Source organism: Phasianus colchicus, chromosome 5, assembly GCF_987193195.1.
Source record: "Phasianus colchicus chromosome 5, bPhaCol1.hap1.1, whole genome shotgun sequence".
Lineage (NCBI taxonomy): Eukaryota > Metazoa > Chordata > Aves > Galliformes > Phasianidae > Phasianus > Phasianus colchicus.
In genome coordinates this window covers 53222595-53236848 of record NC_143440.1, presented here as the reverse complement: position 1 = coordinate 53236848, position 14254 = coordinate 53222595, and the positions used below count along the sequence as shown (strand labels likewise).

The 14254-nt window shown below is 43.9% G+C and overlaps 1 protein-coding gene across 2 annotated transcripts in view; it reads left to right on the top strand.

The window, feature by feature from the left end:
• GPR132 (G protein-coupled receptor 132) overlaps positions 1–14254 on the top strand; it is a 75016-nt gene that overhangs the window by 55709 nt on the left and 5053 nt on the right. Inside the window, exon 2 of one of the 2 annotated variants that reach the window (XM_090141760.1) lies at positions 3180–3491. The gene's annotated coding sequence lies outside the window, so the exon portion shown is untranslated. Of the gene's footprint in view, positions 1–2645; positions 3492–14254 lie in introns of those variants that run through there. The other variant, XM_031605567.2, reaches the window with a different exon arrangement.

The window sequence follows — 14254 nt, the reverse complement described above, 5'->3', positions numbered from 1 at the left end:
GGCTGCAGTAGTGTCTCCTTGTGCTATACCTACTGTACTACCTACTGTAAGGTAGCAATGCATCCTATCATCTCCTGAGGACCCCACGGACACTCTTTACTCTGACCGTATGAAAGACAAACTTCTTATTGCCCCGGAGAAGTAAGTAAAGCCAAAAGTAAAGCTAAAGGTCTCCAAAACGCATTGTGTGACAAGTAATTGCACACTGCCAGGGAGTTTTGCCATGGCATACATTAATCCCAGTGCCTGCAGACATAGGACTGCCAAACCAACAGGGCTCTGCTGTTCAGGGTGAGAGACTTTTGCTTGAGGAGGTCATGATCAGGCACAGGACTTACAGATTTCCACCCCCCAGGCATACATTGCCGCATCAGTGCAGGCTGAGGAAGGGCAGATTTCTACAGTTTATAGAAGTAGGTGAGTCAAAATCAGTAGAGCTTTAAAGCACAGGTGTAGGATGCAGGCATTTATGCAGATTGACAAAACAAAAGCAATTCATCAATGTCATCCCACCTTATGACAGCGCAGCACACATCACGCTTAGAAAAAAAGAAATCAGTGCATTAGAAATCTCAGCAGCTGGCACTTCTGTGTTTCACATCCATCAGCACTACAGGAGGGTTTCTGTGTGCATGTGACTAAGAAACCAGAAAGGCACACTACTTCTTTTGCCACTTATCTGGCCTGATTGACAAGGTGGAGTGGAGCTGCCCTGCCCATCTCACAGTATCTTGCTTGAAGGATCCTACCTGTGATCAATCTTGATATCAGGTGCAAAAAAGCCTGCGTTCCTGGGTTTTGTCCCTGTCACAGATTGTGATGCCCAGTGGCATCACAGCCACTGTCATGTCTAAACTGGGCTCAGGTCTGGAGCTGCTGAGGCTCTTTGTTAAGTATATTAGATGTGTCACATCTGTGCAGGGAGACTTGTTCACTGAGAGATCTCCACCTTGTGCTTGGTCAGAGAGACACAGAGCTCAGCAGCCCTCTGTGCTTCTGAGCCTCACTTTGGCCATCGCTATCCTGGAGTGGTTCATGGGGAGGTAGAACAGAGAGGGAATCTGAAGTCTTCTTCATTCATAGGTTCTTGCTATTTTTAATTTAGGTCATGACGAGGGGAAGATAACACTAACAATGCACATTTTCATCTGCAGTGGAACAGAGAAATGTCAAATATTCTACCAGAAACTACTCAGGAGTTTCTGAATGAAAACGGGGAGTGAATAACTCAGCCTGAAAGTCCTTCAGAGACACTGAACCCCACCAGTCTCACATAGCTATTTCTGTTTTCTGATCAAAGATGCACAATCATTTTCTCTAATGTGGTACTGCAAAACCCTCAAGAAAGTTCTATGCTACGCAGCAGTGAGCTAACAAAGGCTGGACTCTTCTCTCCCTATTCTTTGGATAGCCTCGGTACACCAGTAGGAAGATGATATGAAGACACCTTATATGAAGTTCAACCTGTGTAAACATAGTGCCTGTCTTAATAGCACCCAGCAATTAAAAGACAGAAAGAAATAAGCTCCAAGTGACCTATCTAAACTCACCAAGATGCAAAGAAATGTTTCCATTTACTTCAGTTGAATTTAGATAGAGGCCAGAGGGTTTCTGCTTTCTGCTATAAATGGTTCTTTATCAGATCTTTATTCTGCCTGGATACGACAGCAGTGCTATACATCTGAGGCCAAAATTTATATTGCTGTACTGCTTTTGTTATCTCTATGGAATACAGACTAAACTTACTTGAAATGTTTGGTTTGTTTTTGCCACCCATGTCTCTGTTTTCATCTCCAGTCACTGAAGATCGTGTCAAAAGCTTTTGAAAGTTTCTTGAATGTGAAATCTTGACATCTGACCTCAACTTGCTAGGGTAATAATTGTGGGTTAATGTTGATTTGGGCCATACATGAAGAAGCAGTGATTCTAAGTAGTAATGTTTTTTAAGTCCATATAGAATATTCAAGGGCACAGAGAGGTGTTGTCTTCCATTTCTCTATGGAGAACCACACAACTTTCAGTGTGTCACCATAATATCTTGTTGGATATTGTTGCATGTGTGTTTTTATTTGGGTATCCTCACATCTATGTCGGTGGGAGTCAGTAAGCATCACAGGTAGCATAATCCATTCTAGCATTACTGGAAACAGAATAGCTTTTTCCTCATATCACCACCCTCTTTGTTGGGCTTCTCATCTAAATACCTAACTAAATACCTAACTTTTTTCATACGTATACAACTGAATGTACTTGTAACACCCTGGATATGTATTATCTCCACCATATATATAAGAAATGAGAGCCTATTGCAGTTGGCCTGTTTCTCTGCCAGAGCCTGAGAGCCCAACACTGTAGTGTTCATGGCATGTTGGGTATACACCAAGGACAGGAGTCCAAGAAATGATGCTCCTGGTCACAAATGAAGCCTAGCAGTTACAAGAGATAAACCTAAATTTTCTCACCACCTTACAAATGGCTGAATTTGAAAGAAATTAATTCCTTTGTTAAGGCTTTCTTTTATCCTGGCTTCTCTCCTGACAGCATGGGTCGGTCACTGCTTCCTTCATCAGCCATCAGCTCTTCATGCCACAGTCACACGTTCCCAGCAGAGCCCAAGGCATAACAAGATATAACAAGAAGGATGGAGTAAATGGAGGCTGAAGACAAAAGCAACAGCCCAAACACCTCCAAAGAAGGCTGTGCTGCCTCATTCATCACAGCAGGGCAGGAAGCTGTGCCCTTCTCACAAACTCCCTGCTAAAACGCAGCTGTGGTTTCTGAGCTGCTAGCTGGTAAAAGGCAGCAGCCATGCAAAGCGGATCTTGTGCATGCAAGAGCCACAGTGGGTGCGCAGCAGTGTGTGTGGGTGCTGTTTAGTGTCTGAAGGCAATACAGAGGACATCCAATGGAACAGACTGCTTCAGAGGACTTTCTGAAACCTCTGCATTTGCAGCAGCGTTGTAGAAACTCCCATGATCTGTGTGCTCTGATCAGTAGAAATGTCGCAGCCCTCAATCCGGGGGCTGTGCTGACACAGACCCACAAGCATCATGCTATTTATTCCTTTAGCTTCCCACCAATGCCACATTTTTCTGTCCTGACCATTTGTATTTTCCCCTTTCTGATGTCCTCTACTTACAGTAAGTAGTAAATAGTTTATTCTACCTCTTGTCTTTCAGGATATTTTCAGGAGCAGAACTTCCCAGTGCAGTTACTGTAGAAGCCTCTTTACAACGACCTCAAGTAATGACACGACCAAGACTCTAAAGGCTAGGGGATTCCACTCACTGTCTGTAACCTTGCACCTAACTACAAGTGACACTTGCGCCCTGATGAAGTCATCAGCAGTGTACTTTCTTTAAGCCCATGACTCTTATGACTACGCAGTATCATAGGCAACTTCCTGAAGTCCCTACAGAGCAGCCTGTGAGTACAGCACGGGTCAGAGCGCCTTACCATCTTCTCTGTGAAAGCCAGGGAACAGAAAAGAAGTAAGTGATTGCTGGCACTGAGACAAGGCTTCAGCTCAGCAGCGTTTTGCTTTCTTTGCTTTGTTGCTGCTTCTCCATACTGTGCATTTGTATTTCAGAGATGTAGATTTTGTTGATGTTTCACAGCCTAAAACTCCATGTGATTGATATGATAAAGTTCTGTTGGGTCTGTATTAGTTAGAGTTCACTGCAGTTAATGGAGTCTTTGCTATTTGCTACCTGTTATCCTTACAGATTTCCTTTCCTAAACAAAACGCAGTCCTTTCGTACAAAAAGAATTAGTTCCAATCAGAAATAAGTGATAAGTAAGACTGAAATATTGTGGTAGGATCCAGGCTGCTGAGATTTGATGGTCACTGCAGTGCATGAGGCATAAATTCTGAATTACTTTAGAAATGCCAATAGCACCATCGTCATTGCTGGGCTTCTTTTGGTAGACCAGAATTCACACCCAGACCTTCCTCTCATTCTTTCTCAGACAGAAAAGCAGGACAGGCATTTTATCATGTTTATCTGCTGATATATAGTGACTGATCAGGTATACAAACTTTCTTTCTTTTCTCCATCTCCTATTTACACAGTTCTGCTGATTGCTGGCACACAGAAATATCAAGATGATGAATAAAGATTATTTTTAAAAGACGACCCCAGTCTGGAGTGGAACCAATAGTGTTCAGAGAACAGTATAAAGCCTTAAGTTATTTTTAAGCGTATTTTAAAATTAACTCACAAAACTTTGACATAATTCTTTTTCCAATAAATATTTTGAGATTTGCCTTATTTTCCTGAGGCACTAAAAATGCTGAGATCAGGCTCAGTGTTGTTCTCTTGCTTTGAAATGAAAGCTGCTCTGCCATTGCATTTAGTGAAGCTGCAGCATTAAGGAGACCACAAATTTTCTGATTAAGTCACAAGTTGGTAACAGTTGACACCATGTTGGCATGTGGGCAGAATGAATCAGTTTGAGCTCCTCTCTGTAAGACTTGAAGGGAAATCAATTTTGCTCTGAGAGATTTTGAAGTCTGAGTGGATCTTTCCTATGCCAAATCACATTTAGCAAAGGGTGAGCATCCTAGTGCCAGGCTGTCCTATTGACTAGATCAAACTGAACTTTGTTTCCCAGATTTAGTTTCTCATAGAGTCTTCCTGGTTGCTTTTCATCTTTCTGGTAACTCTCTCCAGGTGTTCTTTTCCTTTATGTTGCAAGAGAAAACACCACAAGTTATGGATACAGGCTCCCATGGAAATTTTGATGTAAATCTTGATACTCTGCCATAGACCAATGTGCGTTTTAACCTTAGTTAAGACTTAGTTTTAACCTATTTTTCCTGTGATCTTATTTAGACCAAACACCACATCCATACAAGCAGTTCCTCAGCTTCCAATAACTTCATTTGAAGAAAAGACTCTTTTTCTGCTCTTTCACAGCTAATAGGCAAGGCTTGTTTTCTACTGAGGACTTTTCCATAGTCTGTACAAATGACACTGCACTTAAACAGAGTATGAATTGAGCACCTCTTCTGTAGAGGTTTCTGCCTGAAACTGCAGATGACTCTTTCAGGTTCTGCATTTTCCATGCCTCTTAGGGGGAAACTTAATTTAGAGCCTCATCACGAGCACACAGGTAGCGTTGCTGTCAAGGGCAATGTTTCAGGTCTCTCTGGCTGCAATGGCAAAACTCAGCCATGATTTGTGGGGATCATGTTAGCAGTTGTGGTGCCAATGCAGCAGCAGCATGGCTGGAGTGACAGCTGCAGCAACAGGAGGACAAATTTCTGTGGCCGATGTTCATGACTGCAGCCTGAGCTCAGAAAAGCTCCAGTTTTGTTTGCCTTCTCTTGATACTCTTTGTGTTTTCAGTGCGTTATGGGGTGTAGTTAGCTAAAGCAATGAGCAGTTCTGTGCTGAAACTGATATGTGTTATTCCATTCCCACCTGACTTAAGCCCCTTTCCTTCCCTGTGCAGATGTGGTGGCCTATCCAAAAGCATCTGAATATCTCTACATTGCCGTTGTCTCTAAGGTTCCTGGGGTTGGGTTTAGCAGATGGGACACCTCCTCATGTCCCTCTGTCACATGTTACTGCCTCCTCCATGAATGTGCCTCACTATGTGAAAAATCACTGCTTTAAATCACTTTGGGGACGTCGTACATAAGGGACAGTATTTTTCTTAACAACGTCTCCTGTGCTGGAAATATATCAAAGCATTGGAGGAGGAAGTAGTCAAGGATCATTTGGGCAGAAATCCCATAATCTTTACAGATGTCTTCTGTAAAGCACATCAGGTTTGACAGAATCTTATCCAATTTCATGAATTATGACTATTTTTATAGCAGGGTTCAGTGCAGATGCACGCTGTCAGACACATCTAAGGTTCAGCCATTGTTGATGCTTTTGGTGGAGCAGAGCATATGACAAAAATATTCTCCAGGAAACAAATATCACACTGTGGACCTGAAGTCCATAAACACAGAGGGTTCGGTATTGAGTCTCATATGTGGAAAGTAAAGTGTGTTATATTATTGCATAGGCAAGTAGGGTCTCACTGGAGTGACAAGGATGAAGAGAAGTGGGAAATTCAGAATATGATCTATTGGAAAAAATGCATGATTTCCCTATCCATAAAAAAGGACACTGTGGGGAATATTTAGTAGCCAGTGTTTTCACATGCATTCCAGTGTAAGGTTCCCAGCCCTGAGATGAGATGCTCAAAGGGTTAGCCATTAATGAGATGTACAAAGGGTTGGAAGAAATGGCAGCTGAGGTAATGGACAAAACACAATAGGAGATTTAGCAGAGAGAAGAATGAGCTCACAAACACATCAGAGATGCACACAGATGCAATGAGGAATTTTTGAGCACGACAGTTTTGGTGCTATAACTTAAGTCTTAAGAGGAAAACCCTGTCATGGGTACATGAGCTAGCTCTACAGGAGATGACCCATTTGGCAAAAAAGGGAAATCAGTAGTTCTCCAATTAGTTGAGAGTGAACCATAGAACAAGAAGGAACAAAGAAAATGAGTTTCAGGGTAAAGGGAAAAGGAGGAAATATTGATGTCTGAGCTCTGAGTACCATTTTTAAGTTTTCTGTTAAAAATAGCGTTGTTTCAAGAATAGAAAGCACTGTGGTTTTCATGAAGCTTTGCAAATCCCACCTGCTGAGACACATTCACTTCAGCTAAAGTAAAAAACTTCTGAGCAGAAACTAGCTAGAATTCCCAGAGACAAGCAATTTGTCAGTGACCCCAAATCTAGCAGGTCACAAAATTATTCTGGGCATTGCTCTAGTTTTCCCCTTTAGTCTCTTTTACCAGCACCAGTGCAGCTCCCACAAGTGGTTCCTGTGCAGACGCACAAGGGCAGGGCCAAGATCACTAAATCCCACACAGCATCATGAGGTTGTAAGCTGAACACTGTCTATGTGTTCTCCTACTACTGGCAGAGATAAGTCATACTACCTACTCATTCTTTTTAGCACTACCTTGCTGTGCTCAGACTGGAGAATTTCAGAGGGATGAAAGAGACAGACATTTTTGGGATGCAGGGACAACCTATGACAATGGAGATATCAGAGCAGGAAGAGGGGAAGCTTGTGCATTTATGAGTTTGAGCAGGAGATGTCTTTGGTTATGAATAAATATTCTTTTCACATATTACTGCCTGGTGACAGTGGCCAGTCAGCATCCTCTGGTTTCCCAGGGAGCTTGAATGACAGAGGAGGTACAAATTACCAGCTGCAGATCTCCTAGGTCAGCAGGATTGCAAATCACTGATTGACTCGGGACAGAGGTGGGGAAAGCAACAGCAAGTTGGTGAAAGGCAAATGCAAACCATGGCAATGCACAGATCATATTTAAAGAAAAACAGACCCAGGTGATGACAGGCTGGCAGGATCTGACCTGATCTGCAATGGAGGACAGAGCCTGGCCTCAGTGTTGAGAGGCCAACAGCACAGAAGATGGGTGCCAGCTACAGGCTACCATAAGCCATAGGCATGGCAATGGAGGTGTTGGCAGGAGTCTTCTGCATTCAGGCCTAGTTAACTGAGGCTCAGAAGAAGGAGGAAGGCATCCATAAGTACTGAGATCCTAAGATGAGAAGGTGACAGTGCAGTGGGATACTTGTCATCGTTCTTGCATCATCTCTTGGATACCCACCCAAGAAATGGGAAAGAGGCCCAGTATGTAAGCAAAGAGCATTGAAGAGCTAGGAGGAGAGAGCAAAGATTATTGTGCTGAGGCTTGGAAAATGGACCTCATGAACCATCTGGGCCTCAAAGCAGAGCAGCACAATAGGAAGCTTAAGGCAGCCTGTAGCAGTCATAATGGCTTCACATGGCCACAATACCACCAATGCCAACTCTTTGGTATACCAGCCTATTTTTTTAAGAACCCAGAGCAGTATTCATCTTTGTATAAGACCTCAGTGTCAAATTTGAAGGCACCTGGCTGTTCTGAACATCCAGGAGCTTTCAAGGGGGTTCCGAATAAGCTGCACATGGGAATCCCCTCTCAATTCTTCCAAGATTTGATAATTTCAGCATGAAGTAGCAAGGAGGTGTTACCTGCTCAATTTTTACATGGATCACTTAAGTAAGGGAAGTCTTATTTGAATAGCCTCTGCCACCAAGGTTATGTGTTAGATCTGTTCTAGCTTCATGGAGATATCAGGCACAAATGCTTTCTGGTTTCTTGTCAGGGAAAGGTGTGAATCAGAAGTACAAAACTTGCAGTCTTGGGGTTGTTCTCAGTTGTTCACTCTCACTACATCTGCTCCACAACCTTGAACCTTCCTTCAACCTTTTGACCTGACTGGCTTTGTAGTTCATCCTCAAATTTATGACAGTATTTCTGGGGTTCTGATGGCTCTCCAAACTGAATCAATTCCTCTGACTGTGGTCAGAGACAATCTAATGTCTCTGTCTAGAACTGTGGTTCTAGACAATCTAGTAGGTGTTGTAGAATAAATCTGCTCTGCAAAAGCCATTCTCTGATGCTCTCAAGGAGGACTTTTCTCAGTCACTGGTTATGAAGTTCCCAAAATCATTATTCATGACCTCAGATTTAAAACTGGGAAGAAAACTTGATCAGTATAGGGGAATTGAAGTCTGTTTTTCAGCTTCCCCTATTAACCCAGTCACCCATCACCTCGTATGAAGTGCACATGGTTTTACCTACTGCCTTGAATGAAGTGGTTTTAAACCCTGTAGCTGGAGCTTTCATTTGCATGTCTATCTTCCTGACATTGTTTTTTCATCTACGGTCCCTCACCAGGCAACGTAACACAAGCCCAGAATGCCCTGTTTATGGAAGGATCACAATTCCAAGCCAGGTCCTTCATCCACTTGAATTATGGGACTGTTTCACTTAATTGTCCCCACAACAGCTTATTTGGGCAAAATAATACACATAAGGAAGTAGATATGTGAGTATATGTAAACTCACATGCCTCTGCACACGTATTTAAAACATCTAGTTGCTGAGAGTATCATGAGGTAAATCAAACACCTTCCTCTCGCTAGGAACAGTTGCTCCTTTTGAATAGCAGATGATGAATATCTTCTATTTTTTTTTCAAGACCTCTTGTATCTGCAGTATGAACCAAGGCTGTATAAATAATCCCAAGGTTGTGCTGCTTCCTCTCTGAGACTATTTTCAGTGGCAGTAGTCTACAAATGCTCTACAGCTTATTTTAACCAGCATTAGTTAACAGAGATATTACCTTGTTCTTAATGTCCACATAAGCCTTTCAAAATTCTCAGCTTTGACAATAAACCTTGGCATAGAAGGATGATTAGAAAATGGTTAGAAAAGGAAAAACAGATAAATATCATGCTCAGCTGAGGTACCTGTACTCGTTATAGATTTCACTGTCTCCTTTTTTCTCTTCTGTCCTTCTGTACCTAAGGTGAATTAATCCAGAGCCTTTTCACCACTGCTTTACTCAACTGTTGTGCTTTTTTCTACTTCCTCCTCTTCTATCTGACATTTTCTCTTTTCCTAATAGTGGTTGTTTTTATCACTTCTCTGTTGGGAATCAAAACAGTTTTACATGAATAGCTAATAAACATCAGACAACTGCAAAAGAAAGCCTTTTACTTTCTCCCTTGTTTTCACTTCCCTCTTTACATCTCAATGTTAGCAAAAACACTTCAGACTCTTTAGGGAAGATCAGATATTGACAAAACTAGCCTGGATGTGCAGCAGCAGCCCTCAAGTGAAGCTGGTCAAGTTTCCACACCTCCCAGGATCCTTTTCCATTTCATACAGGGCCAGATTCCTGTGAAGATTTAAAGCGAAGGTCTTTAAATCTGCTAAAGCAATAAGACAACTGCAAGGACCAGGAGCATCTCTGGTGGCTGATGGAGGGTACAGTTCACATCCAGATTAAGCTGCTGTCTCACACCTCCTCTGGCTCTGTCTGCTCTGCTCCTGACCACTTGCAACTACCAATGGCCTCACACCAGCCTTGGTGTTGCTGTGACTTTGATCAACCAATTCAGAAAGATAAACCAGTGGTCAGCTGACCCAGATAAGAAAGGGGACACATTTTCTGCTAGCTTACCACTATGCACGTATTCACTGCAGGGTCAGACGATGTACTGGTCAGGGACAAGGCGGAGAATAAAACAATGAGAGCCAAGCTGCTCTATTGTGGCTGTGATGTGAAACCACATCCTCACGGCATCCCAGATTCATGGCCTCATCTCCCATGAGCTGTGTGGAGCATCTCTGTAGGAGACTTTAATGCTCCCTCATGCTCGGTAGGGAAGAGGACAGATCACCACCACACAGGTGTCCATCCCCTGCATGACAGTGCTGTCATCCCTGCCCACAAGACAGGAGATCTGATTCCTAGATTGAATTTAATCAGTCTGGTGTTCGAACTGAAATCTGCTGCTCTTTAGAAAGGCCTGAGAACCTTTTCTTTCCATTCCCTCTGGTAAACCTAGACTGCCAGCCAGGAGAAATGCAAGGTGCAGTGGATCAAAGACAGAGTGAAGGAAGAGTAGGCAACATCTAATACGGTTTTGTTGTCCCACTGAGTGGGCATGCAGCAAGACACATCTGCTGCTTTCTCACCACACTTCAAGAAAGTGGGATTTCACATCCAGTTTGCCTTATTTGTCCACACGCTTTTTATCTTGAGCATTTCCTTCTACCTTCTTCTAGGATCTTCTCTATGTAAGATCTCAATACATTAGCACAGGTAGGCACTACATTTCAGGAGTAAGAAATTTAATGATCCATTTGTTTAGCAGGTGTTAAACTCTACAGGAGATCTACCTGCTCTAACATATATATAACCTATATATAATGTATAACCTAGGCCAACAGCAGACATCCAAGAAAGAGGGCAAATTCAGGGCAGGAGCATAGCAAGTCTTCCGTAGTGCATTATCCTATTTTACTGTGATTTGTGTTTAGATGCTTTGCAAGTCAGAGATGTTGTCTCTGTTCTTTCAGCAAACAAGGAAGATGAGATGTTTTACAAATCTTAAAGGAAGGTGAGAAGCATACATGTGCTGACTGCGGTTTGAGTCTTGCTCTTGAGTCTCTGAGAGCAAGAAGCCCCAGCGTGCTGCTAAATATATGTTGAGCTGTTGAATCAAAACAAAACCATGATCCAGTGTAATACGTTTTGGTGGATGGTGAGCCCAAGCAGAATCACTGCTGTTGCAGAAAGGTGAGGACAACTACTTTGGACAGGATCGGCACAGCTGAAAGCTACAGGGCAGATAAGAGTCAACATTACAGGGAGAATATTCGTTAACTGGCTGCCAAGTGCTGCTTTCTGATCTTTAGTTTGAGAAGGAAGCCCCTCCCCAGGCCTAGAGAGCTGAACAGCATTGCTAGATTCAGGACTGAGCTGGATGTGTCGCTCAGGGCTGGAAGGCTGCTCCAGGTGGAGCTGAGAAACAGGAGGAAGGGAAGGAGTGGAGCAAATGGCCTCCTTCCCCTCCTGCCTCCTGGCCTGGGGCTACAGTAGGAAGCACTGCTGCTGGGAAAGATCCAGGCTTCATCATTGACAGCCCAGGCCTTGGCCAGAAACACCAAGCACATGCTTTTTCTCTGTAAGCATAGATTTGTGCTCTTTGTTTGTCAAGACCTGGTGGCTGGCAGCTGGCTGCCGAGAGTGTCGATCTCCTCAACCCAATATGCTGACAAACCGAGAAAGGAAAAGTGTGCCTGATGCAGGCAACTTTAAAAAGTCACACAGAACTCCTTTCTGAGGCTCACTTGCAGGAGCCAGACACAGGAAAGAGATGTAGTCTGGAGGCAGAACCTTGCCTCCCATTGCTGTCTGGCTGGTGCGGAAGGGAGGTGTTGGGACCAGGCTTCGTGCCTCTTCCTGCCCCAAGCAGCACCCACAGGCCTTCCTGCGGCAGACTGCCATGCAGAGAGTAAGCAGTGCTGTGGTTTAACCCGGCATACAGCTGAATGCAACACAGCTTTTTCCTCATGCCCCCTGCCCGTGGGATGGAGGAGAGAATCACAGGAAAAAAAGAGAATTAAAACTCGTGGGTTGAGATACAGTCTATTTACTAAGATGGAACAGGAAATAACAGTCGTGATAATTTTATTTACGTATGTATATAATGACAGTAATGATAATTTTCACAGAATCATAGAATCATTAAGGTTGGAAAAGACCTCTAAGATTATCTAGTCCAAGTGTCCACCAGTCACAAGTATTGCTCACTAAACCATGTCCCCCAGTTCCACCTGGTCTAGTACCAGATCTGAAGGTTGGTGGCCCTGTCTGTAGCAGAGGCTTTGGAACTTGATGATCCTAGGGGTCCCTTCCAACCCCAAGTCACTCTATGATTCTGTGATCTTCATGGTTCTTGAATGCCTCCAAGGATGGTGACTCCACCACCTCTCTGGGCAGCCAGTGTCAGTGCCCAACCATTCTTTCTGAGAAGAAATTTTTCCTAATATCCAACCTGAACCTCTTCTGGCATACATACATATATATGCGTGTGTGTATATACATATGAAGGATGCAGGAGGAGGCCAGAGACCCAAGAACCCTGGAGTGTTGGACATGAAGAAAGGGAGGAGCAGAGTGGGAAGAGAGGAGGCTAAGGAAGGAAGCAAGAGAAAGAAACGATAGGAGTTGTGTCTACAGAATAAGTCTCCTTTGGAAACCATATGTCTATGGAGTAAGCCTGCAACTTTCTGCTCTGTACCATTGCTGCTGCTCACTGTTAAGGCAGGTACCTCTGGGGGAAGCAGGGCTTTGCACAGCCAGCACTGAACAGGTGTAGGAAGTACAAGAAGGAGTGTTTGAACACAAGTAGAGAGCCAAGAAACACATGTGAAGCCTGAGGAGAGGAGAACACACCTTCAATCTCTCTGAAAGGTTTTGTGTGCAACACTCTTAGGGTAGACTGTTGGTCTGTAGCTGAGACAGCATGCAACAGTGCCACATACTCAAGTTGACTGTTACTATTTCCATTATGAACCAGTTTCATTCATCTGCTCTGCTTCACTTTGGAAGGGGAGGTCTCCAAGGAGCCTTTGTGTTACGTGGGTTCCTGGAGGTCTCATACTGGTTGGACATAAGCAGAGGATAAGCTCTCCTATGTCACATGCCAGGTGAGATCTGGCACAGAATCTCTGCTGACCCAGAAGTCAAAACACATTTTTATCCTTCTATGCAATTGTTTGGTTTGTGGCCTGGGTAAGGTCTGTGGTCTCATTGACCAAGGGTGGTAGAGGCAGAAAAACCTAATGTCACTACCATCTCTTACAACTACCAGTTTTCTATATTGATACTAGCTATGATACTAGCTATGAGAACACTTTCATTGCTAGCAAAAAAGGGAAATAAATTTAAAAACTTTGCAACAGCCCAGCTGAGTACTGTGCCGTCTTTCCCACACACAGCAGTGAGGATCCCATTCTTCAGTCATCCTTAAGCTGGGGCATTTGAAGCTAAGGGCTCCTTGAGAGGACCTGAATATATCCATTGGGTTCCAGATGACCCAGCTCTCAGACAAGGAGAGATGTGGCCCTCCATCACTTGGCAGCAACAGGGTACTTTGGCCCAACTAGTGAGGCAACCACTTGCTAACCTCATCAACATGTCAGCAAGCAAGCAGAGCGTGGTTTGCCATAAGAGGAAGTGGAAGGTAGTCACAGAGCATGGTCGCACACTCCGTTATACTTCTTCCACACCAGCAGTGCTTTCTCAGTTTGTCTGCATACAGAATCCCTATTCCAAATGTCACCCTGAGAAAAAGTTTTCTCTGCCACCAGTGCTGGGAATGACAGGTACCGTTGCTTCTGCCATATCTGCCTTCTTGCCAGGATTGGGAATGAGTCTTCAGTCAGAAGCTGCTGTCATTGAGTAGGCTCTGACTGTGTTTGGGTACTTGTAGCAAATGAGCACCTCCTGTCATGGACCAGGAGAATCTCTCCTGGTGCTTATGGCTATGGCTAGCATTTCACAGCTGGGAGGACTGCACAGCCTACTGCACCCTGTGTTGGTTTTCTCATACCGTACTCATCCTACAGTAACTAAACTAAGTCAGGGAACCTGAATGCCCCTCAGACTTGAATGGTAGGCATTCTGTTAGGCATTCAGAGTAGAGCTGCTTCTGACATCCCAGGGAGGGGAAAGAAAGGCCCCACCAGCTTATCCACCCTGCCAGAGATGCATGAGACAATCTAGGTCCTCACTGAACTGGGAGCAGACTGCTTCCCCTAGGTCTTCTTGAGACTGGACCAAGCAAACAACAAATAAATGTTCATAG